Source organism: Delphinus delphis, chromosome 5, assembly GCF_949987515.2.
Source record: "Delphinus delphis chromosome 5, mDelDel1.2, whole genome shotgun sequence".
NCBI classification, from domain to species: domain Eukaryota; kingdom Metazoa; phylum Chordata; class Mammalia; order Artiodactyla; family Delphinidae; genus Delphinus; species Delphinus delphis.
This window is the reverse complement of record NC_082687.1, coordinates 120,462,700-120,471,256: the sequence shown is the minus strand read 5'-3', so window position 1 is coordinate 120,471,256 and position 8,557 is coordinate 120,462,700. Positions and strand designations below refer to the sequence as shown.

General features: G+C 38.1%; 1 non-coding gene across 1 annotated transcript; it reads left to right on the top strand.

Annotated features, from left to right (window-relative positions):
* Positions 1 to 8,239: 8,239 nt before the first annotated feature.
* Positions 8,240 to 8,345, top strand: LOC132426394 (U6 spliceosomal RNA). The gene has a single exon (XR_009519688.1). It is a non-coding gene; the product is annotated as a U6 spliceosomal RNA (small nuclear RNA).
* The last annotated feature ends 212 nt before the right edge of the window (positions 8,346 to 8,557 follow it).

Here is an 8,557-nt window from a genome sequence, read left to right as displayed (position 1 = left end):
ATAGGTTGAGAGATTTTTAGGATATTTGGGCTCTATGTTTAAAGAAAGGAAAGGTAGCTTAATTATTCATTCAACAAACATTTGTTACAAAGCTAAAGAGGCTCTGTCCCTCTTCTCCATTGCTTTAAAGTGTAGAGATTAGTCTAACACAGGAGAAATGAAGTGAGTTTAAAAAATCAGACTTCAGTATCTTCCTATTCTTCACCGCCTAACAGCTCCACCAACTTTTGACACCGTCAACACCTCTACCATCACAAAGCATTCTTAAAATGACCTGCTGTATTTGCCTTGCAGGAAAGTCTACAAGAATTGGAGAAATCTTGATTCATTGCTTCTCAAACTTTCTGCAAAATTTACACAATATTGTCCTGACACAATATTGTCCTGACATTGGACAAATGTGTAGAATACCTATGTTCAGGTTCTGCTTTCATCTACAAGTACACACACATACACACACACACACACACACACACACACACACAGAGCTTAAAAATAACTGGGAGAGAGGCAGAATTTTTGTTTGATTTTTTTTTTAGACAGAGATTGAATGAGGATGCACTAATAACTATGGCTGGTTTTGACTAATACACATGACTACAATAGTTTTGACATACCAACAAAATAATTCCATGAGTTATACTCACACACATAGATAATGGCCAAGGAATCAGAGTAATAGGATGTTGGAATTGAAGGGTCTCAGAAGTCACTTGTCTGGATCTCTCATGTTACTGGTAAGGAAATTTAGGTCTTTGACTGTCAGGAAAAATTTGAAAGACATTTAAATAGGAAAAAAAATCGCTGAGTGCCCTGTCTAATACATCTTTCCAGGTTGTCTGGTTCTACAGGGGTCTGAGACCAGTCGTTGAGCTATTTTATAACTCAGTAAGTCTTAGAAAACTTACAGTAATGCAAATGATTCTTTTCCATAGAAATGCAAATTAATATTTTCATGTGGAACACAATTGATTATTGCCCTGCGGATAATGATCAGTTTTCCATCTGCTTGCAAGTTCATTTCAGCTTTCCTAATGATATACGTAAGCATGCTTTTGAACCGGTTGTATTATCTTACTGGTTCCCTCATTAATTAATGTATTAATCACAGCCCTCATCTTAGTTCCCCATTTAGCATATCAAGGGACAGACTCGGCCAAGTGGATTCTAGGGTTTTTCCTTAGGGAGGTCCAGATACAAAGGGGAAGGGCGTGAACTTGCTTGTTCTGTTCCCAGATGACTGTGGAAAGAGAAGGGAGATAGAGGCAGTGACAGGCAACAGTCAGATGCAGGTCTCCACCATCAGTTACAAACAAACAAACAAACAAACAAATAAATAAATAAAAGATCGCTCGCTCGATCGATCGATCTGAGTCCTGCTGTGAACGTGGTTTCCTGAACCCAGCCCGGGCCTACTGAATCAGTCTATGAAGGTGAGCTTCATGCACACGCAGGTTTGAAAATGACTGTTCCAGAATCACAAAATACTCTGAGACTATAAAAAGGAAGGGGAAACATGAATTAAATGAGGCGAGAGGAGAAAGCCCTTCAACCCTGATGTGGTTCAAATTTTCACAGGGAATGACCCATAGAAAACTATACCCTTGGTCTAACGGTATAAGGGCTTCAAATGTGGGTATAGCTTTGGCAAGATTATCTTCTATTTAATTGCCAGAAGCTACCAGAGAGTGTTTTCATACGGTTCTCCAAGCCCAGTAAAGGCCTTATTTTCAGTGCTATTTCTAATGATTGCTGCAGAACCCACCCCAAGCAGCCCCTGCTTCAGCAAGGAAGAATTAGGATATTTTTCTAATGGGGATCTGTTCACTTTTACAATGAACAAAGAAAAATTGTAGTTCTTTGAGATTTTGTTTGTTCATTTGGTGATTCAGAGCTTAAACATAAAACACTAGTTTCAAAAGAGGAGATGTCCAAAATTCACCTACCCTGAAGAAGTCAAACAAACTTTTCTATGACAGGAAATAATGTTATCCTTACAGAAAAATGCAGGGAGGCAAACAGTCAGGGCTCAGGGCCATCCTAGACATTGGGGGCTAAATAAACTTATACTGTAGAGCACATTGAATGCACCTCTGGTCTTAATGGTTCTAAAAACGTCAGTGTAACTAAACTAAGTAGGTTACAGAAGATTTGGACATCAGCGTAATTCAAGACGCTCCTGCCTCTCATGTCTGAATATGTGCATCGAGAGTGGCTCAAATGTTGGGAAACCAAAATAGATTCTGTACGGTGTTGAGAAAAATACCTTAAACCATTCCATGAAGAGAAAAGGAGGCACTGTTGAAGCAAAGTATTGAAATATGGCTTATACAAAACTGCCTTTGTGCTTGTTAAGGTAGCCCAGGCATTTTCCCTAATTCCCACTTAGCAATAACTGCATTTCTGTATGTGCCTCATGCTTGTCACTGAAGAGGCTGAAAAGAAAAATCAGTCATGGCCCTCGAGGAGCCTTCACATTAGTTTAACAGTTATATTGATGAGCTTGTGGAGCCAATAAGACACTCTTCTCAGTAACACCAGATGTTAAAATTCCACAAATAAAATACATTGTTGGTCTGGCTAAAGCTACATTTAAAGCTATATATATATTGAAGAACTGAGGTTAAGTCTCAACACCGTAATTTGAGTATCTCTTAGATGACATGTTACAAGATTGACTTACAGCTGTAGCTCATGCTAAAGTCCTCCAGTGATTCCTCGTGACCCAAGAACAGACCCTAGACAGTGAGACCACTTTTTATAGAAATGCATGAATAAAAGCCAAGTATAAGCTCTTGACAGCAGAGTTAGCAGAATTCAGTAAATACATACCTAAATGTCTATCGATGACTTAATCACTTAAGCAATGACTTAACTCAGCCTACGGAAGCATTAGCCGACCCCCCATCCCTCTTTGCTCCTAGAGTTCGGGTGGCATAATGTGGATCTGAAAGACCACCCTGAACAAAGTATGGAGTTACATATTCATCAGAATACAGCTGCGGGATATGGAGATCTTAGTTGTTCAAGTGGCAGCAAAGCTAGCAACGTTGTATTGTTATTAAGGTCTACTATATTTATATCAGGGACTTCCACTGTGTAATAATAAGTTGAAAATCAACTCTCTATGCAAAGTGTTAATAAAAAAAGAAAACACTGAGGAATAGAGAATTAAACAAAATTCAAAATATTATTTTGCTTCAGGTCTTTGAAAAGCCTCTATATGCCAGTATTTCCTAGTAGTGCAGGAGATGAGACATGCAGAATATTCCAGATATATTTGACTATGGTATCAGTTAAGATTAAGTTCAACTAAGAGTGATAGAAAAAAATATAAAATATCAGTGTCTTAATGTCTTAAACTAGATAAAAGTTTATTTCTTTCTTAAGTAAAATTCCAGAGATAGCTAGTCCAGAGCTGCTTCAGTTCTTTAGGGTGTCATGACTCAGGTTTCCATTGTTAAGACCACCTCATGGTCCCATATGGCTGCTCCAGCTCCAACTTATACATCCATATGCCATCTAGCAGGAAGGAGGAAATGAAAAAGAGAAGAGAAGCCCCTTTCCCTTCAAGGACACTTCCCTAGAGGTTACAAAGTGACGTTAGATTACATCCTATTGATCAGAACTTAATTCCATGACCACGTCTACCTAAAAAAGAGAACTAAAAATGTAGGCTTTATTCTATGCAGCCACATACCTGGTTAAAAATTATATTTGTATGGAAGAAGAGGAGGGGACCATGAATAGTCTCTGCCACAACCATGAAACTCTTTATTTCATGGAGCACTTCACAACATAAAGGTGTGGAAAGGTCGGTGTAAGTTAATTACTTTTCTCAGTATTTTCTCATTTGCTAAGAATCAGTGTCCAAGGCAATCTACTGGAAGAGTCTGAGAACCAGGACTGGCAAACTGATTTACCAAGGAATTCAAGCAGGAACCAGAAGCGTGAAAAGGAGAATTAATGTTATTTCACTTGCATTTAGCAATTGCAATAATTCATTTGAAAGCAGAATGCTTCCTCAAACACTGGGAAGCCATCTCTTTGAAATGTAATCATCAAGAAAAACAGAACCCTTATCTCCCAGTTTCTGTGGGAAAGTAGGAGCCTAACTTGAGTGGGCACCTTGCTCTAAATTACAAAGTGATCTTTTTTCATAAAGATAATAAGAACTTTGTTCTTCCTTTGGATAAAGCCAATTAGCTAACGCAGAGTGTCACCTCAATTACCAGATACGTTTAAGACGAACTGTAAGACACAGATTTAGAGAATGGACTTGAGGACACGGGGAGAGGGAAGGGTAAGCTAGGACGAAGTGAGCGAGTGGCATTGACATATATGTACACTACCGAATGTAAAATAGATAGCTAGTGGGAAGCAGCCGCATAGCACAGGGAGATCGGCTTGGTGCTTTGTGACCACCTAGAGGGGTGGGATAGGGAGGGTGGGAGGGAGACGCAAGAGGGAGGAGATATGAGGATATATGTATATGTATAGCGGATTCGCTTTGTTAAACAGCAGAAACTAACACAATATGTAAAGCAATTATGCTCTAATAAAGATGTAAAAAGATAAAAGATGAACTCTGTAATAAATGGTGCTGTCAAGTCCTCTTTTTTGAGGGCTAATTACCGTTTACCTTGAGAACATGTATGGAATGGGTAGTTATCTGCCTGGCTATGTAAAAGGGTGAGATTTCTTTCTGTTTTTGCAGTCTCTCAGTGGATTGCCTGTGATGCACATCACATTCTGGATTAATGCTTATTCAATAACAAAACTGTTTTCTTTCTCCTCTACTTTTGTGGAGAATTTTTCTTGGTTGGCAGGAGATTTTTTTAAGTTTATACTCTGCAACATTTTCCTCAATCTCATTTGCATCACATCACTTAGTGTATTCTCTGACACAAGTAACAGACTGTTGTAATTTAACATTGAACTGCCTAACTGGAGCTTTTTCTTGGTGTGGCTCAAGCAAAGATTCAATTAAAGGAAAAAGATTTTCTACAGAGAGATGTTAATCGACATTAGCTGCTTTCAGATTCTTGGGTGTTGAGTTCTGTGTTCACCATAGAGTCAGTGAGATTCTTTACACTGTTGTCTTGTGACTGCAAAACCCAGTTCCATTGCTCAAAACAGGCTGCAAACCACAAAGATAAGAAGCTCCCAAAGCCTTTACTTAGTGTATTAGCCACCTGGGGGGCTTAAAACAACAGAAATGTATTGTCTCACAGTTCTGGAGGCTAGAGGTCTGAAATCAAGGTGTCGGCAGGCCTGCACCCCCTCTGAAACCTGTAAGGCAATCCTTCCCTGCTTCTTCCTAACTTCTGGTGGTTTGACGGCGGTCTTTGAGGTTGCAGCTGCATAACCCAATCTCTGCCTTAATCATCACATGGTGTTCTCCCTCTGTCTTTGTGGCCATATTCTCATAAGGACACCAGTTACATTGGAGTAGGTCCCCACCCAATTCCAGTATGACTTCATCTTAAATAAGTACCTCTGCAAGAATCCTATTTCCAAATAAGGTCACATTCTGAGGCTTGGACAGTTAGAGCTTTAACATATCTTACTTGAGGGGACAAAATTCAACCCATAACACTTAGTAAGAGTCACCATAACAAAGTTGCCCTCCCTGGCCCTGCCAGATGCCTCAAGCTTCATGTGTTAAGGTGCTCTCCAATATTTTGCTCCTAGTTTATTTTTTAAACAATAAAGAGAAAAATTCTCCCTGTCCAAGTTCTGAAGTATAAAGGAGTTGGCTGGCGTTTGGAGGTAAAACTTAAAACTTTTGTTTAATTAGTAAGGGCTGGGCTGGAGGACATGGTTTCTGAATGCAGGTGAGCTTCCAAACACTGAAGCCCAGAATTCAATTCACCCATCCAGCAGCAGGGCAGCCAGATCACACATATATCACTCATGTAATCAAGATGTGCCCAGGTTTGACCTTGGCCCTGGTATTTTGCTGAAAGAGCCATACAGACGTCTACTTTCACAGCATTTCTCACATCCTGAAACTTGTGGGTGATCAGAGGTCGGGTGATATCATAATCATAGGGGACCATCATAGATGATCAGCTTAACAGTGACAGTAACACAAACAAGAGTTGTGAACAAGGGATGTCATTTGGATTTATCAATGATCTGAATAACTATCTGGATAGTCCCTTTCAAATTATGGGCAAGTAATGAAGATTGAACTTGTGTTAAAATTCTTATTATCAAATTCTGGGAAGATGACAACGGTGGGAATGGCAAGCTTTTGGATCTTCCCAAATCCCAGTATGGAGAAAACAGTGAAATTAAAACAAAAAACAAACCAGTGTACAACATTTACAACAGAACTAGGTGACAAGGTACTCCATGAACCCCAAAGTGCAAACAAGCAAGAGTCACAAGATCAGCACATAATCAGCAACTGTTCAGGAGAAAGCAGAGGGAAGCCAGGAGACGACTGACAACCTGATAATAGGAGACACCAAGATGGCTACCAGATCCTCAGGAGGAGGTGGGACAGTGAAAGCAGCAGCAGGAATGAGAGGGGTTTGCCCCTGGCTTAGCAGGAGAGGCAAAGGGCCTGCAGGAAGCCGGGCTGACGGGCTTAGCAGCACACCCTCCTCACCTTCCATAGGGCCCTACACCCAGGCAAGATGGTCAGAGATGAATCAAAATTGAGCAGAAAGGAACAAAAGAGATGAAGGAAAGAGAAGGCCCAGATAAAAGTGGGGCAGATGAATAGAGGAAGAAAAACTCAGAAAAATCATTTTAAAATTAAAAATATGTACACTCAACACCACACAGAAACAACAGGAGTTGTTAGAACAAAATATCCTTCTGATAGTCAGGAAAACTTAATTCATATAGAAATGAGTAACAGAAAATGTCAAGGCCAAATCCCGTACAAAGACGCTACGTGTCTTCAATAAAAAGTCCTATTTGAGAATTTTTCACATCTTGTGAGGATGAATTAAATTATCATTTTGCCACCTTAAACTTTCATGAGGAAGAAAAAGTTCAAAGTCTGGATAAATTACTTTCTATTTTGACATAATAAAGAATGTGAAGAGAAAGGGAATGGAATACATTGTTAGAAAAAATATTTAAAACACATTTAATTTCACTAATCAACTTTTAATTTGTGACTACTAAAATTATTATAATAATTCTATATTCTTAAATTATTTTTCAGATTTATTATTGATTTCTAGTTCTCTTACGTCAATACTTGGTTTTGACCTTGATTTCAGCCAAGTATTGACTTTAACTTCTGGTCCTCTAGCATTTGGAAAAAGTATCCATCAGTGCATATCCACCCTGTACAATTTATGGTCTGGATGGCAGAAAGAGAACATGGATTCTCAGTGGGCTGCTTCCTCCCAAAAGGAGAATGAGAGGAAGGAGTTGGGCTATGCACCCTCAACATCTTTTTCTAGATTCTTCCATCAGATTAAGGATTTATCAATTATCTATGATAAAAACCACTTGAAAATTCTAATTTGAAAAGATACATGCACTCCAATGTTCATAGCAGCACTATTTACAATAGCCAAGACATAGAAACAACCCAAGTGCCCAATGACAGACATGTTTAAGAAGAAGGGGTGTGTGTGTGTGTGTGTGTGTGTGTGTGTGTGTGTATGTATGTGTGTATATATAATTATATATATAATATTCCATTATATTATATATAATATATTATATTATATATAATGGAACATTATATATATATAAAAGTGGAATATTACTCAGCTATAAAAACGTTTGAAATATTGCCATCTGCAGCAACCTAGAGAATATCACACTAAGTGAAGCAAGTCAGACAGAGAAAAACAAATATTATGTAATATCACTTATATGTGGAATCTAAAAAATAACACAGATGAATCTATATACAAAACAGAAACAGACTCACAGACATAGGAAATAAACTATGTTACCAAAAGGAGAAGGGAGCAGGGGGAGGGATGAATTAGGAGTCTGTAATTATCTGTTAACTCCTATACATAAAATGGATAAGCAACAAGCATTTACTATATAACACAGGGAACTATATTCAATATCTTACAATAATCTATAATGGAAAATAATATAAAAAAATATATATAACTGAATCACTTTGCTGTACAACTGAAACCAACACAATATTGTAAATCAGCTACACTTCAATTTAAAAAAATAAATAAAAAAAACCCTTAGTAACTTAAAACAACAACAATTTTAAATGTTCATAATACCATGAGTTGTTGTTGCTTCAGCATCACATATACTAAAATTTAAACAATACAGAGAAGGTTAGCATGGCCCTGAGCAAAGATGACACACAAATTCACGAAGTATTTCATATTTTTAAGGGGTCAAATTTTCAAGAAGATATAATAATTGTAAATACATATACACCCAACATAGAGCACCTAAATATATTCAGCAAATAGTAATAGATGTGGAAAGAGAAATAGACAGTAATACAATAATAGTAGGGGATTGATTACCCCACTTTCAGCAACGGATAGATCATCCAGACAGAAAATCAACAAGGAAACATTGGATTTGAACCCTACAT